General features: G+C 40.9%; 1 pseudogene; it reads left to right on the top strand.

Annotated features, from left to right (window-relative positions):
• Window positions 1-427: 427 nt before the first annotated feature.
• On the top strand, window positions 428-9,225 carry LOC109023139 (cytochrome c oxidase subunit 5A, mitochondrial-like; annotated as a pseudogene).
• The last annotated feature ends 14,283 nt before the right edge of the window (window positions 9,226-23,508 follow it).

Raw genomic sequence — 23,508 nt, 5'->3', positions numbered from 1 at the left:
TTAACAATGAAACTGTGGCCCAGCTGGGAATTGGTTGATTTTAACTGGGTAGGGATGAGTAAGTGTGCTGACCTCAGCTGGCTTTGCTCATGTGTCCCAGGGTTACCCGGGGGGTCAGCTGATCTGGGCTAAGCTGGGCAGCTCTTCTAATCTCAGCTGGACTTGCTCATGTGTTTTGGGGTCAGCAGGGGGTCAGCTGATGTGGGCTGGGCTGGGCAAGCTCAATGTATCTCTCGGTCAGCTGGGAGTCAGTGAGGTATGCTGGCCCTAGCTATGCACTGGGACCTGCCTTACCTGTCTCTCATCCTCTTCCTAGAACAACAGGAGAGCTCACTCCTGTCTTCCCTTGGCTATAGCAGAGGCACAAGAAAGCCTTTGGAGGGTAATGATCCAATCTGCATTTTGAAACATTTTCTCTGGCTGCAGGATGTCAGCAACTATTTTGATGGCCTTTTGTCTCCATGAAGTCCTCATCCTCAGAGAAACAAAAAAAAGTTATCTGGAACTGAGATATAGAGTAAGTGCAGATGTGAATGTCCATTGCTTCTTTCGTTTCTGTGGTTCACTTCACCAGCTCCAGAACCACACCATATTTGCCAGGATCTGCACCTGCAAAATGCAGGCCCTGTACTCTCCCTCCTTCCCCATGTAACTCCATCTTGAAACAAATGCTTGAGTCTAGGTAGTGGAATCTACATCACTCGTATGCACCCTAACAAGAAGGAAATCTTGGAAAGGGAGTTTGGGGTTCTACATCGAGAAGGCAGGATTTCTACTGAGGAACTATGATAACGAAGAGAGACTATTTGGAAGATTTCAGGCAGCTGCGAATGACAGATGTTCATGACAGTTGCCATACTTGTCTCATGTGATCTGGCTACTCAGGACAAAGCTGCTCATCTATAGACTGGACATAAAGCAAAGCATTGCCATTTAAGATGGCTTGTAGCAGAACTCTGCCCAATAGGAACAGAGAAGGATAAACTGGCCCAATTTAATCCTCTTTCAGGGAATCTGAAAGTGAGACACACAAAGAGGGTCAGCAGTGAGCAGGCAGAGAAAGTCAGGTTACAAGAATGGGAGTCAGACAAAAGTAGGAAGCAGAGCGACACCATCATCTGAGTTACATGCGATAGTTACGAAACCTGCTATGGTGTCACTACATTTGCCACAGTGTCTGGACTAAGATTCTAATTTGATGTGGAGCCTGATGTAGAACTCCCATCACATCAGACTTGAAAACTTCTCTGCTCTTGTAATCTATAAAGATCCAACCCACCGCACCCACTAGAAAAGATAAAACACAATATAAAGCAGCAAATTCTATGTCCAAAGGTTGCCCACCAGATTTGAGCTCCTAAAGGGGCCATGTGTGGTTAATTTGTGTATCATGCCCAAGCATCTAGTACTTTTGGGAAGCACTCAGGAGATGGTCGTTGAAAATTGAAATGAGGGTTTTAGCAATAAGTGCTATGGGATTCAGAGTAGAGAACAATCACTGTGATAACTGTAGTGCACTACATATGCTGGGTTTATCCTCTCACCACAGATCCATAATCTGCCTTTCCTCTGCCCTCCTCTGTATCTTACAAGGATGATTTCCAAGGACTGCATGCCCTGTCCTCCCTTATTCTGTGGCTTCTTATTGGGAATGGCCAAAGAGAAGCACTACTCCTGGTAATGGGAAGAGGGAAAGAGGAATTGGTTTCCTACCACCCTCTATGGCCACAGCTACTGCCAGGTTGTCTCTTTTCCACGGCTCTAGCTGCCCAGTCTCTGGTGACACTGTGCCTTTCCCTTGTCTCTTCAGGCCTGCAGTGGTAATAGATTTTAGCTGTCATTAATCCGTGGGTACTTTACTAGCCTTTGATGGGTCCCTCAATCCTGTCCACCCCTCTGAAAAGAGTCCCTCTATTAAACTCTTCAGTGAAACCCATTAAGTGTGTCATCTATTTCTAGCCAGCACCCTGACTGATACATTGTATTCATATTCCAAAAAGGAGGGAATAGTTCTGTACTTGTCCCCAAGTAGTCTTACTGCCTGACCTTACCAATTAGGGCAAGTTCACACAGTCTGAAAGAATGTACAAAACAGCCTTTTGCTTCTAGCACTGGAGATACAGGAGTGATTCCTCTGTTTCTTCTAGTAATTTCTACTCCCCCAGATTCTCTCACTGAAGCCAGGTCTCAGCCTCTCCTTCTCCCATCCCCTTTGCAGAGAAGCCTCCTCCCCTGTAATCTCTCTCGCTCTCTCTCTCTCTCTCTCTCTCTCCCCCCCCCCCCCCTCTCTCTCTCTCTTTAATCTCTCTTTCTCTTGACTCCAGGGACCCACTACTCCTGGTGCTGACTGTCAGTCTTTGGACCTGGTCTGGTTTTTCCAGATGGGGTTGGGGTTTCCAATACTGGAAGCTCAAGGTAGAAGGATAAAAAAGAGGCCTTCTTGGTGGTCTGCCCTCAGATTGTGGTGTCCATAAAATAATCAGATGGTTTTAACAGGTAAGATTAAACATCCTGTAGGTATTTCCTGCATTTGCTGGAAGGTGTGCTAGATGGCTGGGTGTCTTTGATTAGGTTGACTCTAGGAAGAGAAAGGGAAAAAGTGGAGAGCGGACCCCCATCTTACCACCTTAGGAACTATTTCTTTGAGGCCGGGTGCAGTGGCTCATGCCTATAATCCCAGCACTTTGGGAGGCTGAGGCGGGCAGATCACAAGGTCAGGAGTTCGAGATCAGCCTTGCCAATGTGGTGAAACCCTGCCTCTACTAAAAATACAAAAATTGACTGGACGTGGTGGCATGCACCTGTAATCCCAGCTATTTGGGAGGCTGAGGCAGGAGAATCGCTTGAACCAGGAAGCGGAGGTTGCAGTGAGCCAGATCGCACCATTGCACTCCAGCCTGGGCATGGTAGTGAGACTCCATCTCAAAAAAGAAAACAAAAAGCCAAAGGAAAAACAAAGAAACTGACTCGGGCTGAGCTCTGAAAAAGAGATAAAATTAGGCTGGGTGTGGTGGCTTACACATGTAATTCCAGCACTTTGGGAGGCTGGGATGGGCAGATCACTTGAGTTCAGGAGTTTGAGACCAGCCTGGGCAACATGGTGAAATTCCATTTCTACAAAAAATACAAAAATTAGCCAGGCAAGAAAATTAGCATGGCACAGTCCTGTTGTCCCAGCTACTCAAGAGGCTGAGGTGGAAAGATGGCTTGAGCCTGGGAGGCAGAGGTTACAGTGAGCTGAGATCATGCAACTGCACTCCAGCCTGGGTGACAGAGCGAGACATGAGACCCTGTCTCAAAATATAATAATAATTGAAAAAGAGATAAGATTAAACATGTAAGAGGACAGAGGGCATTTCACAAAGAGGGAGCAAAGAAGGTGGGCAAATATAGCATTTGGGAAGAAATTGGTACACCACTTTGTCCAGTTGATGTAAACAAGTAGGGGGAGATGGGTTTGGAGAGCTAAGTAAAGAACCAATTTGGGGGCCTTAAGTGCTAGGATAAGAGATTTAAGAAGTCTTTAAAGGTTCTTAGCAGGGCGGTTTTTCATAATTCACATATAAAATGAGTTGTAAGGGTAGATAAAATGACAAGTTAAAAAATAAACACAGTTATTCAGATGTGAGATTGTGAAGGGCTATGTCTTAGTAGTGGTCCTTGAAAACTTTATAGAAGAAACTACACTTTGCTTATGGGCTAAATGTGATAGAAAAGGAAAAGTAGAAGATAAGAATGACCTGAAAGTTTTAAAATTGAAAGACTGAGAGAATAACATGCTTAGGTAAGAACAGAAAAACTTAGAGACAGCTATTAATAGTTTTGGATGAAAGATTTCAGTTTGAGGTGTACTGCCTTTAGATCACTACAGTGCCTCCTAGTGGAGTTGGAAATGGAGGCCTGAAACACAGTAAGGATTGGAGACAATTGCAAAGGTGATTATTTGAAGTTATGAGTGAGTGACACCTCTGAGAAAGACTTCACATTAAATCTGTGGGTCAAGAATTAAGCTTCGTCATTTGCAACGGCATGGATTTACCTGGAGGACATTATATTAAGTGAAATAAGCCAGGCACAAAAAGAAATACCACATGATCACATTCACATGTGGATTCTAAAATGTTGGAATACCGAAAAGCAAGAGTGTAGACTGATGATTGCCAGAGCTGGGAAGGGAAATGGGGAGATGTTGGTCAGAGGACGCAAACTTTCAATTGCAAGGTAAAAAAGTTTGGGGAATCTACTGTAGAGCACAATGACTATAATTAATAAAACTGAATTGCATAACTGAATATTGCTAAGAAAGTAGATTTTCAGCGTTCTTGCCACAAGAGAATGATGTGTATGAGGTAATGCATGTATTAATTAGCCCAATTTAGCCATTCCACAATGTATACATATTTCAAAACATCATACTGTACACCATAAATATATACAATTTTAATTTGTCAATTAAAGAAATATTTTTTTCATTGGAAGAACATACAAGATTTTTAAAAAATGAATTTAAAAAATAAGATGTAAAAAACAAAACCAAAAAACTACCACTTTTCAGGAGCTGGAGAAGAAAACAGATTTGTGAAGGGAGTCAGTACAGAAACAATTTGAAAAATGGGCAAAGAAAAAGGTAGAGAAATGAGATAGTAGAGAAATGAGACAGCATAAGAAAACCAAGGAGTGATTTTCCAGAAAGGGTAAGCTTCACATTTGAATTTTAACACAGCCATCGCAGCCTTTACAAAACCATCCTTCAAGATTTAAAAAATAAAATCAGAGAATAAAGCAATGGGACAAACTGTGTGAAAAAGTTGTGTTAAATTGGGACAATTTGAACATGAAAATAAATAAGACTGGGTGTGGTGGCTCACACCTGTAATCCCAGCACTTTGGGAGGCCAAGGCGGGAGGATCACTTGAGCCCAGAAGTTCAAGACCAGCCTGGACGACACAGTGAGACCCCCATCTCTACAAAAAATTATTTAAAAAATTAGCCAGACATGGTGGCACATGCCTGTAGTCCCAGGTACTTGGGTGGCTGAGATGGGCCCTTGAGTCTAGGAGGTTGAGGCTGCAGTGAGCCATGATTATACCACTGCACTCCAGCCTGGATGACAGAGTGAGACCCCACTCACACGGGCACACACACAAAAAAAGATAGCAAAAGGTGATCACATACTGAATAAAATAGGAATCCATTACAGTTGTGTTCAAACTGGTCAAAAAATTAAAAAATACTACCTAAAAATGTCAATCTACATTATTAAACATTGATGTAATCCTGAAGACACTGGAAGGTATATCAGTTATACGACCTTGGATACAATGAACAGAAAACTCAATTGAAATTAGCTTAAACAATATAACTGGATGATTGTTGGCTCATTCTCTGAAAAGACCACAAATTAGGCAGGTTTTAGGGTTGATCGAATCTAAAGGAAAACACCCACAATTCTTTTATTTCTACCTTCCTCCACCAGCCAGCCACATCCTCAGCCTGATTTCTCTAAAGCTACATGCTTCCGTGTTTATAGCTGGGCTACATCCTTCCCTAAGAGAGGGTGCCTCTTCCAAACCTACCATGATTTGTATCTTAGGGAACCAGCCACTGGGGCTAGGGGAAGGCTATAAGCTGACTGGCTTAGGTGCTCATTACTGAACCGACCACTATGGCCCTACCCCCTACATTGAAATCACCCTGAAGGGCACTAAAGCAATCAGGAACTGCCTCTGGATGTGGGGTGAATGGCCAGTCTCACTCAACTTTGAGACTGGTTAGGTAGGATCTGCAGATAGATACTGAATGTATACATTAGGTTGTGATTGGCCAAGTCAAAATATCAGTGGCTTAGCTGGGCATGGTGGCCTGCACCTGTGGTTCCAGCTACTCGGGAGGATTAGGTGAGATCTCTTGGGAGGTGGAGGCTGCAAAGCACTAAGATTGTGCCTGTGAATAGTCACTGCTCTCCAGCCTGGGTGACAAAGCGACATGCCATCTCTTAAAAACATCCAGTGGCTTTTGAGTTTTCTGAAGTCTGGAATTTTGCAGTCCGGATAGATATGGTAGCCCTGCCCCATAAAGTTATTTGGACCCAGGAGCCTCCTTCTAGCTCACCACCCTGATGACATTCCTTGGGTAGAGCCCTAATTCTCATTATGCAAGGCAGGATTTCTGCTCCAGGAAGCAGGATGGAGGAAGTGACAAAAAAGGAGTACAGGGGGCACATTTGAAGGAAGGTTCCCAGGAGCTGTCAGCATCACTACCCTTTATGACATGGCCATACCCACCTGACAAGTAGGCTAGGAAATGAACTTTTCTCTTTTTTTCTTTTTTTTTCTTTTGAGGCAGAGTCTCATTCTCTCGCCCAGGCTGGGGTACAGTGGCACAATTTCAGCTCACTGCAACCTCTGCCTCCTAGGTTCAAGTGATTCTCCTGCCTCAGCCTCCCAAATAGCTGGGATTACAGGTGTGCACCACTACCACCTGGCTAATTTTTGTATTTTTAGTAGAGACAGGGTTTCACCATGTTGGCCAGGCTTTTCTTGAACTCCTGACCTCAAGTGATTCACCTGCCTCGGCCTCCCAAAGTGCTGGGATTACAGGTGTGAGCCACTGCTCTCGGCCGGAAATGAACTTTTTTCTGAGGTGGCCATTTGTCTGGCTAAACATTCTATTACTGTGCAATGCAGGGGAAATAAATACTGGGGGACAATAGGCACTTTCAGCAACTTGAATAAATGAACCTATTAGAGTTGGTTGATCTAAGCCTAGGTGACAAAATTAGTAAATTACATAGGAGAGTAGTTATTCATTTATAATCTGTCAAACAGGACAGGCAAGATGAGAAAAAATCCCAATTCAGAGGAATGAAATAATGAAAAGGGAAGAATAAACGGTAAGTTAAAATAACTCTGTTTATATACCGTTTCTGCCACGTAACAGTTGGGCAATCTTTAACAAGTTGCATAGCTTCAATAAGCCTACGATCTGTGTGTAAAATGGAGATAACATCATCTACTCCACAAAGCTGGGAAAAGATTGAGATAATATTTATTAGGTGCTTTGTAAACAATAATGCTCATACAGATCAAAGTTATTATTAGTAATAACAAAGCTTACAATGATGTAGTAAATATTTTAGAAAACACTGATTGAGTTAAAAGTGATATGAGACTTTTGTTATCTTTTAAAATCACTAGTTAAAAACATAACTGAACTTGCAGTTAATTTTTTTAAATTCTCACTAATTTTTTTCCTGCTGGTCAGGCCTCATTTGTTAAATTGTATATCCAAAAAGCAGTTGAGCAAATATTCTCACTGTATCATAACAAACTCATGAAACGCAAAGCCAGAAACTTCAGATTAAAAAGAAATTTTAATTCCAATATTATAATATACATTCATTTCTATAGCAAAATAAATTTCACAAAATTATGATAAATTAAATAAATGGAGTCCCAAATTTCACACATACTCTCTTTTGCATAAAGAATAGGAATTAGTTTAGAAAAGGGTCTCACTGGCTTTGTGTAGTGCATTTACAAGTTATAGTGGGAAAAGCAAAGGGGCTAGTCTCATTTCTACTACACAATGGCCTCCATGTAAGGTGACGTCTTGGTCTGCAAGGCAGCCATAAGGTCAGGAGATTGGTTACATACAGGGAGATTAATTAAGTGAGTGTATTGAGATGAGAGCCAGAGCCAGGTTTTTCTCTGTCACAGAAGGTAATTAACAGTTCGGAAAGGGTGAAAACTAAACCTGGAAGCAGTGATCTCCTAATAGCAATGATCACACCCAGCACCCAGATGGAGGCTTCTGAATACCATTCTCCACTAACAGAATCCAGAAGTCCTCGAAGAAATGGTTGATTTTAGGACTGGAACAAGGACAGTACAAAATGTTCCTGGAACATCTTGTTTGTCACAAAAGTAGGAAAGCAATGGAAGAATGATGAGGACATGTTAGAAGGAGAAGTCCTAGTTTGAAGGGCTCTCATTAGCTAAATCTGGAAAAATTTGAATATCAAAATAAATGATAGCAACAGATTATCGTCCATTGAATAAAACAGATAAGGGAGACGGGAAAGGTTTTGTTTTTTGTTTTTTTTCTTTAAGAGACAGTCTCACTCTGTCACCCAGGCTGGAGTGCAATGGCACAAGTATGGCTCACTGCAGCCTCGAACTCCTGGGCTCAAGTGATTCTCCTGCCTCAGCCTCCCCCGTAGGTGAGACTACGGGTATGCACCACCATTCTCAGCTAATCTTTTGATTTGTTTTCTTTTGTAGAGATGAGGTCTCACTATGTTGACCAGGCTAGTTTTGAACTCCTGGCCTCAAGTGCACCTGCCTTTGCCTCCCAAAGTGCTAGAATTACGGGCATAAGCCACTGAGGTAGGCCAAGGAAAACTTTACCTTATAATAGAATGCCAACTAATAAATGTAGAAATAATAATGGAATTAGAATAGCATCGTTTGTCAACCATTATAGTAATAATTGATTTAGGTAAGAACCAATAATGGATGCTAAAGCCAGTGGCGGGGGTGCTGGGGAATGTGATGAAGAACACGATATTCATATAACATAAAAGTAGCTCTCGCCGGCCCCCGCCAGCTGCGGAGCAACCCGCGAGCTCACACCGGTTTCTCTCCATCCTCAGCTTGCGCGCCACCATCGCCGTCGTGCTGGGGCCGCTCTCCACCGCTGTGCGGTGACTGCAACCGCCCGGGCCGGCCCTCGAGGCCTCCTGCATTCCGCCCCAACCCCCGGCCCCGCCGCGGCTATCCAGTCAGTTCACTGCTATTCCCATGGGTCACGAGACAGATGAGGAGTCTGATGCTCTCTGGGTAACATACTTCAACAAGTCAGATATAGATGCCTGGCGATTGCGTAAAGGGATGAACACACTTGTTAGCTATGATCTGGTTCCAGAGCCCAAAATTGTTGATGCTGCTTTGCGGGCACGCAGACGGTTAAACGATTTTGCTAGTGCAGTTGGCATCCTAGAGGCTGTTAAGGACAAAGCAGGACCTCATAAGGAAGTCTACCCCTATGTCATCCAGGAACTCAGACCAACTTTAAATGAACTGGGAATCTCCACTCCGGAGGATCTGGGCCTTGACAAAGTGTAAACCCCATGGATGGGCTTCGCAAGGATGTATTGATATTGCTACTTGTGTGTAAACAGTTACCTGGAAATACTGATGATAATATATTACCTTATTTGAACAAGTTTTCCTTTATTGAGTACCAAGCCATGTAATGGTAACTTGGACTTTAATAAAAGGGAAATGAGTTTGAACTGAAAAAAAAAAAGTAGCTCTCCACAAAATACCTATTAATAACTTTTAACCTAGTAAGTACAAAATACTTATTAATTAATTTTACAGTGAAGAAATTCGGCAGACACCATCTTAACCAAGTGATAAAAGTCAACCCTGATAGAAATAGAACAAATTACATTGTTGCCTTCTGATGCTGCACTGAGAAGAACATAGCATCACTTCTGTGGTATGCCTCCATAAAAACCCACTACCAGCAAATAACCTGAATCTAACCATGAGAAACTTAAGGCAAACTCAAGCGTAGGGACAGTCTACAAATTAATTGCCTGTTCTCTTTTAAACGGTCAACATGAAAGACATGGAAAAACTGAGGAATCTCCAAGTTGAAGGAGGTTAAGGAGACATAACAATTAAATTCAACACATGATCTTCTATTGGTTCCTGGGTCAGAAAGGAAAGGGTGATTATAAAGCACATTATGGAGACAATCAGTGAAATTTGAATCTAGTCTGCAGATTGGATGTTAGTATTGTATCAATTTTAATTTATTGATTATAATGATTTTACTGGACTTTTATATGTTTTATATACAAAATGAGAGAGAAAAAGATAATATGGTAAAATGTTAATTGATTAGGGAATCTAAGTAAAGGATAAAGAGAAGTCTCTGAATTATTCCTGCAATTTGCTGTAAGATTGAAATTATTTTAGAATTATTTTTTAAAAGCATAATGTATCATATAAAATATATTAAATTTCAGTTCCCTGAAAGTTATAGGGCTTCTAGAAACATGACAGTGAGAGCATGGTTTTGGATCTTCTCAAACCCCCTACATATAAACAGAGAAGCTAGACAACAAAATTAAAACTCAAGGATAACATTTACAGCTAAAGAAGATGGCAAGGCATCCCCACAAACCACAGAATACAAGCATATGGGGACACACCATCATCAACCACAAGACCTGCATGATGTTGGAGTGTGTGTAAGAGACAGGAAAGGGAGCCCATGAGACATTTGATAGACTGAGAACAGGAGAATCCAAAGAGCAACAGCATTCACTGGAAAGCACAATGGGTCAATCCATGAGTGGCAACTGAAACTAGTAGGGGTTTTGCCCATTTTAATTGCAGATGAGCACAAGGAAACTCAGTAAGACCTAAAGGGGTGGGGACATTCTAACCCCTCTGAATTTACAATACTGACTGTCCAAATCTCACTTCCAGGACACAGCTCTGAGAGAAACTGCTGGGTGTGGGATCAAAATTGATCAAGATAGGGACAACACATAAAAAGGAGATCCAGGCCGGGCATGGTGGCTCACACCTGTAATCCCAGGACTTTGGGAGGCTGAGGCGGGTGGATCACCTGAGGTGGGGAGTTCGAGACCAGCCTGATAAACATGGAGAAACCCCGTCTCTACTAAAAATACAAAATTAGCCAGGCGTGGTGGCGCATGCCTGTAATCCCAGCTACTCGGAAGGCTGAGGCAGAAGAATCACTTGAACCCAGGAGGCCCGGAGGTTGCAGTGAGCCGAGATTGTGCCATTGCACTCCAGCCTGGGCAACAAGAGTGAGACTCCATCTCAAAAAAAAAAAGGAGATCCAGATAAAAAGTAAATAAGGAGAGCAGAGCCAGGAAATCTCAAAACTGCAGACAGCTATATATTTAAAACTTTACACAAAAGCAAAGAAGTACCTCAGTGATGTTAGCAAAATCTATCTGAACCTAGCCACCATTAGAAGTTCAGAAAAACTAATTTTACTTAAGAACGAACAATAGAAAAATACTAAGGTCAAATTCCAAATTTACTAAAAGAAAAAAGAGAATACGGAGCAGAATAACATTCCTGCAAAAAATGAAAGTACACCATAAAGACATATTCAAGAAGCAGATCAAAACGATAATGCGAGAAAAAAGACTAAAAACTATAATGTGGCCAGACGCAATGACTCATACGGCTCATGCCTATAATCCCAGCACTTTGGGAGGCCAAAGTGGGTGGATCATTTGAGCCCAGGAATTCCAGAACAGCCTGGGCAACATGGCGAAACCCCGTCTCTACAAAAAATTAGTTGGGTGTGGTGGTGCACGTCTGTGGTTCCAGCTACTCGCGGGGCTGAGCCAGGAGGATCGCTTGAGCCCAGCAGTTCGAGAGCAACCTGGGCAACATAGGGAAACCCCATCTCTAAAAAAGAGGAAAAAAGAAAAAAAAATTATAGTAACGATTAACACTAAACTAGAAGAAAAAAGGGAAACACACACACACACACACACAAAATGCTTTAAGAGAAGTAGTAGATGAAAGGAGGAAGTTGCCTGTAGAACTAAGACAAAATAAAATTTAAAAGGGAGGCAGATGATAGAATATAAAGGTTATATGATCTGACAGGGTAGCTATGATACAACAATTCAAAACTGGGGTAAGAATGGGGATAACATATAAAAAATTATTTACCATTTTCAGTAGTTGGTGGTGATTGTATTATGAATATTAATTGCCAGTAGTAAAGTTGTTATTCTAAAATAACTACTATTATTATTCTGAGATTGCTGGTTTTATGTGGGAAAAAGTAAATGAAAGTCATGAAATTTTCAAATTCTATCATCCCCTGTTACCTTGAGAACTAGGGTTCTTGGCATGGAGGAAAGGAGATATAGATGTAATATAGAAGTTAACTAAAAACCTTGTAGTTATAATTTAAAATGCAAATGTTAGTATAAACTCCGGAAAGGAAAATAAATCTCTGGGCCCCAAAATCACTCAAGCTGAGAACTGCTTAGGGCAAATCTGCTTCCCCTTCTATTCAAAGTCACCCCCCTCTGCTCCCTGTGATAAATATATACATATCTGATTGCGTCATTTGGAGAAGCTAATCAGAAGTTCAAAAGAATGCAACCATTTGAATCTTATCTACCTGTGACCTGGAAGCCGCCTCCCTGCTTAGCGTTGTCCTGCTTTTGCCTCAAGTTGTCCCACCTTTCCAGACTGAACCAATGTACATCTTACAAACATTGATGTCTCATGTCTCCCTACGATGTACAAAACCAGGCCAGGCACGGTGGCTCAAGCCTGTAATCCCAGCACTTTGGGAGGCCGAGACAGGCAGATCATGAGGCCAGGAGTTGGAGACCAGCCTGATCAACATGGTGAAACCCCATCTCTACTAAAAATACAAAGATTAACCTGGCATGGTGGCACATGCCAGTAATCCCAGCTACTTGGGAGGCTGAGGCAGGAGAATCGTTTGAACCCAGGAGGCGGAGGTTTCAGTAAGCCGAGATGGCGCCACTGCACTCCAGCCTGGGTGACAGAGCAAGTCTCAAAAAAAGTACAAAAGCAAGCTGTGCTCCTACCAGCTTGGGCCCATGTCGTCAGGACTCCTGAGGCTGTGTCATGGGTGTGGGTCCTCAGCCTTGGCAAAATACACTTTCTAAATTAACTGAGAACTGCCTCAAATTTTTGGAGTTCACAACTCATAAGGCATTATACCTATTATATGTAGTTCTTTCCACTGAAAAGACTTAGAAACAGTGACTCCATTGTGGTCTTAAAATATCATTTCCCATTAGAAGAAACCAGGGTTTCTTGGAGAAATGGCTGATTCCAAAATTCCAAGGTTTGGTTTTTGGTTGTTGGTTTTAATTTTATTTAACTTTTAACTGACAAGTAATAATTGTATATATTTATGGAACACAAAGTGATATTCCCTTTTTTTTTGAGTCTTGCTCTGTCACCCAGGCTGCAGTGCAGTGGCACCATCTCAGCTCACTGCAGCCTCAATCTCCCAGGTTCAAGTGATTCTCATGCCTCAGTAAGAGGTTAGCTCTCTTGCCCAGGCTGGAGTGCCGTGGCCTGATCTCTGCTCACTGCAACCTCCGCCTCCCAGGTTCAAGCGATTCTCTTGCCTCAGCCTCCTGAGTAGCTGGGATTACAGGCATGTGCCACCATGCCAGGTTAATCTTTGTATTTTTAGTAGAGATGGGGTTTCACCATGTTGATCAGGCTGGTCTCCAACTCCTGGCCTCATGATCTGCCTACCTCGGCCTCCCAAAGTGCTGGGATTACAGGCGTGAGCCACCGTGCCTGGCCCCAAAGTGATATTTCAATACATGTAAAAATTGTGGAATGATCACATCAGAGTAATTAGCATATCCACCATCTCAAATATTTATTGTTTCTCTGTGGTGAGAACATTAAAAACCCTCTCTTTTAGCTCTTTTGAAGTATACAACACATTATTATTAGCTATAGTCACCTTGCCGTGCAGTAGAACACCAGGACTTACTCCTCCTATCCAGCTGTAACTTTGTACCCATTGATAAATTATCCCTCCTTTCTTGTTCACCCCCCGCCCCTTCCCCAAGACTGTGGTAACCACGATTTTACCCTCTACTTCTAGAAGTTCAACTTTTTTAGATTCCACATATAAGTGGATCATACTGTATTTGTCTCTCTGTGCCTGGCTTATTTCACTTAACATAATATCTGCTAGGTTCATCCTTGTTGTCACAAATGATAGAATTCCCTATTTTTTTAAAGGCTGAATAGTACTCCATTGTGTATATACATCAAATTTTAAAAACCCATTCATCTGTTGATGAACATTTAGATTGTTTCTATACCTTGGCTAACATGCATACTGCTGCAATGGACGTGGGAGTATAGATATTCTTTCAGCATACTGATTTCATTCCTTTTGTGCACACGCCCCATAGTGGGATTGCTGGATTTTGTGGTAATTATATTTTTAGTTTTTTGAGGAACCTCTATACTGTTTTCCAAAATGGCTGTAGTAATTTACATTCCTACCGACAGTGTACAAGTTTCGTTTTACTGCGCATCCTCACCAACACTTGATATCTTTCATCTTTTCGATAATATACAGTCTAACAGGTGTGAGGTGACATCTCATTGTAGTTTTCATTTGCATTGCTCTGATAATTAGAGATGTTAAACATCTTCTCATATATCTATTGGCCATTTGTATGTCTTCTTTTGAGAAGTAGCTATTCAAGTCCTTTGCCCATTTTTAATAGGGTTACTTGATTTCTTGTTATCGAATAGTCTGGGGTCTGTGTATATTTTGGATATTAGCTCCTTATCTCATGTATAATAATGAGTTCTTACAGCTTAGTATTTTCTAAAAATGACTTCTTGAAACATTCATTCACAGGAGGTTAAGAAGCACTATTCCAGCCAGGCATAGTTGCTCACGCCTCTAATCCCAGCACTTTGGGAGGCCAAGGCAGGTGGATCACGAGGTCAGAAGTTCAAGACCAGCCTGGCCAACACGGTGAAACCCCGTCTCTACTAAACATGCAAAAACTAGCCGGGCGTGGTGGTGGGCATCTGTAGTCCCAGCTACTCGGGAGGCTGTGGCAGAGAATTGCTTGAACCTGGGAGGCAGAGGTTGCGGTGGGCTGAGATCGCACCACTGCACTCCAGCCTGGTTGACAGAGCGAGACTCTGTCTCAAAAGAAGAAGAAGAAGAAGAAGAAGAAGAAGAAGAAGAAGAAGAAGAAGAAGAAGAAGAGGAGGAGGAGGAGGAGGAAGAGGAAGAGGAAGAGGAAGAAGAAGAAGGAGGAGGAAGAGGAAAAAGAAGAAGAAGAGGAAGAAGAAGAAGAGGAAGAAGAAGCACTATTCCAAAAGAAGAAGAAGAAGAAGAAGAGGAAGAAGAAGAGGAAGAAGAAGCACTATTCCAGAAGAAGAAGAAGAAGAGGAAGAAGAAGAAGAGGAAGAAGAAGCACTATTCCAAAAGAAGAAGAAGAAGAGGAAGAAGAGGAAAAAGAAGAAGAAGAGGAAGAAGAAGAAGAAGAGGAAGAAGCAGCACTATTCCAAAAGAAGAAGAAGAAGAGGAAGAAGAAGAAGAGGAAGAGGAAGAAGAAGAAGCACTATTCCAAAAGAGAAAAATGAAGTTTAAGTAGTCAAAGAAGTCAAACAGATTCCTTTATTGTGTAATATCTTAAGGTCTTTAATAAGCTAGTGTGTATTTTGAAGCATTAAAAAGGGACTATAATTGCATTATTTCCCAAATTTATTTGACCATAGTTTTTTCTTTTTTAAGGACACAAGTGTAATATCTTTATTAAACAGGATGTATGCCTATCTTTAACAGCAGCAAAAAAGGGTTCTATTATGCTTATTATTTTGTAACACATTCTGTTCAATAAGGTCAGAAACTTTGTTCTACTTATTACCCTATTCCCAATGCCTAAAACAGTGCCGGATTCACAGCAGCTTAAAAACTATTTTGTGAATGAATGAATGATTTAATTCTCAACATGGAAAGCAGGTAAGATTAAAGACCGTTGGTCAGAAATCAAATGAAATTCAGTTGTAGGTTTTGTAGAAACTCGGAGTAATGGCTTCATTAACAGATTGCCAGTCTGTAAAGTAATTCTCCATGCTGTCCTAATTGCAGCCTAATGTGTATCTTTCACATTAATGCATTTCCAGCAATAAAACTGCAGGGATGGTTATTTTAAGAAACCTATACTATACAAGTGCTAAATTAATATTACTTTGATGAATAATGTATAAATTAACTGCTTCTAGAAATTTGCTTAAACTTTTATTGTACTGTCTGAAAGTTTACCTTTGCACCTTACAGATCTGAGGAGGCAGTCAACGTCAGAGTTAATTAAGATCACAGGCTTTGGGAGTTAGGCAGTGACACCCCATTCTACTTATTTCCTTCTATTCTTTTGGAGGAAATTTTAATCCCACAACATACTGTGACTTCATGGCAGAAAAGGAACCAGAGATCATTGGCTGAATTAATATATGAACCACAGCCTCCACCACAGCAACTCTACTTCCATGGTGCCCCATTCTTCCATTTATTTCAATTTGGCATTTTGACAGAAAAAATAAATCTCATGAGTACAACCTTGGACTAAAATTAGAGTACTATATTTCACTTCCAGCGCTACCTCTGATAAGTCCTATTGCCATGGGAAAATTATTTAACCTGAAGTGCATTTATTTCTTTGTTTATAACAATGACAACAGTCTGATACTCAGGGAAACAGATAAAATGAGAACAAAATAGCAGAATGTGATATTTTAAACATCTCAGCATATTAAGGAAGCAGCAGGGCATGGTGGAAAGCGCAGTGGGCCAAAAGAAAATTTGGATTGTAGTTCTGATATGTCACTAGAAGGCTGGGTAGCTTTGGACACATTACTTAACCTCTATGAGTTAGAATCTAGCTGCTAGATTATCTCCAGGATCCCTTCTGACTCTTAAAAAAGTCTAAGAATTTAATTATTACTTTGGGCATTACTATTGCACATGTCCAAAACTTTTTTGTAAATTGCTGCTTCTCCTGTCCCATGCTGAAGTCTTTGAGGGGGCCAATAACTACTATGCCTTTCAAATTCTGAATCAAACGATAAAGTATGAGATAAAATATAGCCTGGATGCAGTGTTTCATGCCTATAATCTCAACACTTTGGGAGGCTGAGGTGGAAGGATCGCTTGAGGCCAGGAGCTCAAGACCAACCTGGGAAACCTAGTGAGACCCTGTCAGTACCAAAAATTTACTAACTTAAAAATTAGCCAGGCATGGTGGTGTGCACCTGTAGTCCCAGCTACTTGGGAGGCTGAGGCAGGAGGATCACTTGAGCCCAGGAGTTTGAGGTTGCCATTAGCTATGGTCACACCACTGCACTCTAGCTGCAAGACTCTGTCCTGCCATCCCCCCAACCCCCTGCAAAAAAAATAAAGTCTAAGACATTAGGGGTTGAATGGAGGCCACATATCACCTTTATTATTAATAAAGACTTGAACAGATAATATGACATTTACCTGTAGGCAGATCGACTTCTTCAAACAACTTCACACTTACAAGACTGTCTTGGCTGTGTAGGTTCAGATATTTCTGGCCTAACCCAGCCCTCTTCCCACGGAGTCAAGTACAGCAGGTCCTTGAATAATGTCCTTTCATTCAATATCATTTTGTTGTAAAGTTGATTATGAAAAAAAATCAATTCCTAGTGGGGCCACTCTCTGTGTGGAGTTTGTATGTTCTCCCCACATCTGCATGGGTTTTCTCCTGCATCGCAAAGATGTGAGTGTGAAGTTCATTGGCGTGCTACATGGTCCCAATCTCAGTGAGTTTGGGTGTGTGTAAGCGCGCCCTGAGATTGGATGGCATCCTGGCCAGGGTGGGTTTCTGCCTGGTGCCCTGAGCTACTGGGAGAGGTTCCAGCCACTCATTACCCTGAACTGGAATAAGACGGTTGGAAAAGGAATTAATGAATAATACAAATCACTGTCAAGTAAAAATCTGTAAAGTCTGCAAATTTGTATGATTGTCATGCAATCATACAAATTCCTGACAATAATGCCATATAAAAGCACTTGGCAAGCCCACCATATCTGTTATTATTTATTTATTTATTTTGAGGCAGGCTGGAGTACAGTGGAGCGATCTCAGCTCACTGCAACCTCTGCCTCCTGGGTTCGGGCGATTCTCATGCCTCAGCCACTCGAGTAGCTGGGATTACAGGTGCGTGCCACCACACCTGGCTAATTTTTGTATTTTTAGTAGGACGAGGTTTCTCCATGTTAGCCAGGCTGGCCTCTAACTCCTGGCCTCAGGTGATCCATCCGCCTCAGCCTCCCAAAGTGCTGGGGTTACTGTCATGAGCCATCGTGCCTGGCCTAATGTTTTTGAACTTTGTAGTGGTAGTAGGTGCTCCTTAAAATTTCCACTTTGTAAACGTTTATTCCTAGATTTCACCTCCACCACAATGACTGCCATCACTCACTGATTCATCAAAAATTGGGTAAATAATTACCTTGCTTGTCATTATTAATCTTTCTTTAATATATGGTAACCTCACATTTATTTTAATGTTTAATGTTAGAAGTGTTTTGGGTCTTTATTTAGAAGTTTAGTGATGTTTTGTGATAGATATATGCCAAGAAACTTAACTCCTGTTATATCAATTAGCCCATGGTAAAACTGGTTTCATTATGTATCATTTTGCTTAAAGTCAGTTTCCAAGAACTTATCAACAATGTTATGGGAGGACTTACTGTATAAGTAAAATTTATAGAATGGAAGCGCAAAGGAAAGTGTGGGCTCCCTGCAGAAAGCTCAGTTCCCAGAGAAAGAAAGAAAGGATGTGGCTAGGCTATGCCTGCCCACTGTCTTCTCCAAACTCATTAATCAATTACAGCGTGTGAGAGGAGTGAGAGCATGCATAGAACCAAGGGTGTTAAAATAATGCATGATTCTCCACAGCAGGGGAAACATCAAGTTAGTCAATAAATGTTCTCTGGCCCCCCAAAATACTCAGCTTTTTATTCGCTTTACCCATTGAGCTTAAAAATTAAGCTCATGGTCAAGAAGACAGCGAGCTCTTCGCCTTGGAGGAAGAATCAATATGATTTCACTAGAGGCTGCTCTTCCAATCCCAACTACTGCTATTCCCTCTGACCAAAGCCTCGTCAACAATCATTCTAAAAGTGAGTGGTGATTTGATATTTGGCAGAATCCATGACCCCTAAATCCTCAACCAGATACCTACCCCAGGTTCTTGAGATAAATATTTAGAGAAACACTTGAACACTGGTTTCCATAACAGGTTTCAACCAGTAGGCAGAACAAGTTTGTTTGTTACAAGGAATTGGCTTACACAATTGTGGGGCTGGCTAAGCAAGCCTGAAATCCACAGAGCACGCAGTCCGCAAGGGAAGATCATAAGCAAGCTGGAACCCTATGGGAACGGGCTAAAGCCTGTTGTGCGCAGGCAGTCAGGAAGGAAGATCCAGGAGGAAGGGAGTGCAATTGCAAGCCCAGCTGCTGTTTGGAGTCTCTGAGTTCAGGGAAGATGTAACCCTTCCCTCCCTGCTTTTTAAATAATGGCTTTATTAGGATATAATTCACATATCATACAATGCACCTATTTAAAGTATTCAGTTGATGACAGTCTATTACAAAAGTTGTGCAACCATCATGACAATCAATTTTAGAACATTTTCATCACCCCAGGAAAAAATCCTGTATCCATTAGCATATAGTCCCCATTTCCTATCAGCATCCTCCAACCCCCACACCTCCAGCCATAGACAACTACTTTCTGTCTCTGTAGATTTGCCTGCTCTGGACAACTCATATAAATGGACTCATAGAACATGTGGTCTTTTGCATCTGACTTCTTTTACTTAGCAAAATGTTTTCAAGGTTCATCTATGATATAGCATGTATCAGTGCTTCATTCCTTTTCATTGTTGAATATTCTATTGTGTAAATATATCACATTTAAAATGGTATTTATTCATCATTTGATAGATATTTGAGTTGTTTTCACTTCTGGACTGTTATAAATAATGCTGCTCTGAACTTTTGTGTAAAGGTTTTTGTGTGGACATATATTTTCATGTCTCTTGGGTGTATACCAAGGAGTGGAATTGCTGGGTCATATGGTAACTCTATGTTTAATTTTTGAGGAAGTGCCAACCTGTTTTCCAAAGTAGCAACACTATTTTACATTCCCACCAGCAACTAATAAGGATTCCAGTTTCTTCACATCTTCATCAACACTTTTTGTTGTTTATTTTATTTTATTCTATTTTTGAGATGGAGTCTCCCTCTGTTGCCCAGGCTGGAGTGTAGTGGCTCAATCTTGGCTCACTGCAACCTCTGCCTCTTGAGTTCAAGCGATTCTCCTGTCTCAGCCTCCCGAGTAACTGAGATTACAGGTGATTGCCACCACGCCTGGCTAATTTTTTAAATATTTTTAGTAGAAACGGGTTTCACCATATTGGCGAGGCTGGTCTCGAACTCTTGACCTCAAGTGATCCGCCCGCCTCAGCCTCCCAAAGTGCTAGGATTACAGGTGTAAGCCACCATGCCAGGCTTGTTACTGTATATTTAAAAAAATTTTTTTAGCCATCCTAATGGATGTGAAATGGTATCTCATTGTGGTTTTGATTTGCATTTCCCTAATGACTAATGATGTTGAATATGTTTTCATGTGCTAACTGGCCATTCATATATCTTTTTTGGAAAATGTCTTTTCAAATCCTTTGTTCATTTTGTAAATGGGGTTGTCCTTTTATTGTTGAATTGTAAGAGTTATTTATATATTGTAAATACAAGTCCCTTATCAACCACATAATTTGCAAATATTTTCTCCCATTTAGTAAGCTGTCTTTTCACTGTCTGGATGATATTCTTTGAAGCACAAACATTTTAAATTTTGGTGAAGTCCAATTTATATAGATACATTCTTCTTTTGTCACTTTGGTTGTTAGTGTTGTATTTAACAAATCATTCCTTAATCCTAGATCAAGAAGATTTACTGCTATGTTTTCTTCTATGTGTTTTATAGGTTTAGCTTTTATATTTAGATCCACAATCCCCTTAGAAATAACTTTTGTGTACAATGTGAGATTGAAGGTTTAACTTCATTCTTTTATATGTGAATATCCAGTTGTCTCAATCACACGTGTTGGAAAGAGTATTCTTTCCCTCGTTAATTATCTTGGCACCCTTATTGAAAATCAGTTGACCATAAATGTAAGAGGGTTTATTTCTGGACTCTCAATTCTATTCCATTGATGTATATTTCTGTCTTCTGTCAGCACTACAATATCTTTATTACTTCAGCTTTGTAGTAAGTTTTGCAATCAGGAAGTGTAAGTTCCCCAACTTTGTTCTTTTTAAAGATTGTTTTTATTATTCTGGGTCCCTTACCTTTTCATATAAGTTTTAGGACTAGTTTGTTAATTTCTGTAACAAAGGCAGCTAGAGGTTTTTTGTTTGTTTGTTTGTTTTTTGAGAAGGAGTCTCGCTCTTGTCGCCCAGACTGGAGTGCAAAAGCACGATCTCAGCTCACTGCAACCTCCACCTCCCAGGCTCAAGCGATTCTCCTGCCTCAGCCTCCCAAGTAGCTGGGAATACAGGCGCACACCACCATGCCCAGCTAATTTTTGTATTTTTAGTAGAGACAGGATTTCTCCATGTTGGCCAGGCTGGTCTTGAACTCCTGACCTCAGGTGATCTGCCTGCCTCAACCTCCCAAAGTGCTGGGATTACAGGCGTGAGCCACCATGCCCGGCCAATTTTTACTCATTTCTATTCAGTCTGGATGCCTTTTATTTAATGTTCTTGTCCAATTGCCCTAGATATAACCTCCAGCAAAATGTTGATTAGAAGTGGTGAGACAAGACATTCTTGTCTTGTTCCTAATCTTAGGAAGAAAACATTCAACATTTTACCACTAAGTATGCTGTTAGCTGTTGGTTTTTCTTTTCTTTTTTTTTTTTTTAGACTGAGTCTCACTCTGTCACCAGGCTAGAGTGCAGTGGCATGATCTCAGCTCACTGCAACCTCTGCATCCTGGGTTCAAGCAATTCTCCTGCCTCAGCTCGCCAAGTAGCTGGGACTACAGGTGTGCACCACCATGCCCAGCTAATTTTTGTATTTTTTTTAGTAGAGATGGGGTTTCACCATGTTGGCCAGGATGGTCTCGATCTCTTACCTCATGATCTGCCCGCCTCAGCCTCCCAAAGTGCTGGGATTACAGGCATGAGCCACCGCACCTGGCATGGTTTTTCATAAATGCTTTTTATTAGGTTGAGGAAGTTTCCTTCTATTTCTTGTTTGTTGATTTCTTTTATTATGAAGAGTTGCTGAATTTTGTCAAATACTTTTTCGTCATCTATTGAAATGATCATGTGGTTTTGTCCCTTATTCTACTATATAGTGTATTACATTAATTGATTTCAGGTGTTAAACCAACCTTGCATTCCTGGGATACATTTTACTTGGTCTTGGTGTATAATCCTTTTTTTATTATGCTGCTGGATCCAGTTTGCTAATATTTTATTGAGAACTGTTGCATTTATATTCAAAACAGATATTAGTCTTGTTTTTTTCTTGTGTTGTCTTTGATTTTGGCATCAGGCCTTATACAATAATTTGGGAAGTGTTTTCTCCTCTTTTACATTTTGGAAGAATTTGTGAAGAATTGGTTCTTCTTTAAATATTTGACAGAGTTCACTAGTAAGCCCTGGCCTGGGAAAAGCCCTATTTTAAAGGCCTTCTAACTGATTAAATCAGGGCCACCCTGGATAATCTCCCTTTTATCAACTTAAAGTCAACTAATTAGGGACTTTAACTACAACTGCAAAATCCCTTCATGATAACACTCAGATTATGTTTGATTGAATAACTGAAAGAATGTGTATACTATAATACAAAACATCTGCTGCCTCCCTTTCATCTTCCAACTCTTGCAAGAGATCTGTTGCCATTCACTCAAATGGGAAATATACTAGAAAGGGACTTCTGGGGACTGTAGTTCAGCCTAGTTGAGTTTATACATCGCAAAGCCATCAATTTCCAAACCCACAAATGCACAAGAATCATCTAAGAATTCTTTTTTTTAAGAGGCAGAGTCTCTCTGTGTTACCCAAGCTGGCTTTCAACTCCTAGGTTCAAGCCATCCTCCTGCCTCAGCCTCCTGAGTAGCTACAACTCATGCTACTTCACCTGGTAGGTAGATTTTGGGGGGGCCACAAACCTACTGAATTAGAGTCTCCAGAAAACTTAATTTTTTATGTATCCAGAAAATACAATTGGACTGGGATTTGAGAATCACTGCCTGATAACAATTATAATGATGCAAATGATAACTAATATATACCGAATCTATGTGCAAAGCTAAGCACTTGTATCAATTATATCATTTAGTTTTTACAATAGGTATGCTATTATTCCCATTTTACATATGAGAGAACTGATACTCCAAGTTACACACTCAAGATCACATGGTTGAACTTGAGATCACAAAAAGGGTGAAGCTTTTTAGTCTCTAACTCTAACCACCAGTTTATAGAAAATGCATGGGGCAGAAGAACATGTTTAATGACACCAAAGGAATCGATCAGTAAAATCCAGAATGTGGGAAACTTTGTAAGACAAATGACTTGGTTTTTTCAACAATTAAATTGAAGGGAATAAAATAGAGGAAGGGAGAGAACTTGTAGAGCAGCACCGTCCTACAGTGCTTTCTGCAATGATAGAGATGTTCTGTGTCTGTACTATCCATGTGGCTATTTGGCACTAGAAACATGGCTACTGCAACTGAGAAATGGAATTTCTAATTTGATTTAATTTTAATTAATGCTTGAATTTAAATAATTACATGTGGCTAGTGGCTACAATGTTGGACAGTGCAGTTACAGATTAAATTAGACTAAAAA

Source organism: Gorilla gorilla, chromosome 15 (assembly GCF_029281585.2).
Source record: "Gorilla gorilla gorilla isolate KB3781 chromosome 15, NHGRI_mGorGor1-v2.1_pri, whole genome shotgun sequence".
Lineage (NCBI taxonomy): Eukaryota > Metazoa > Chordata > Mammalia > Primates > Hominidae > Gorilla > Gorilla gorilla.
This window is presented reverse-complemented; position numbering and strand designations above follow the sequence as displayed.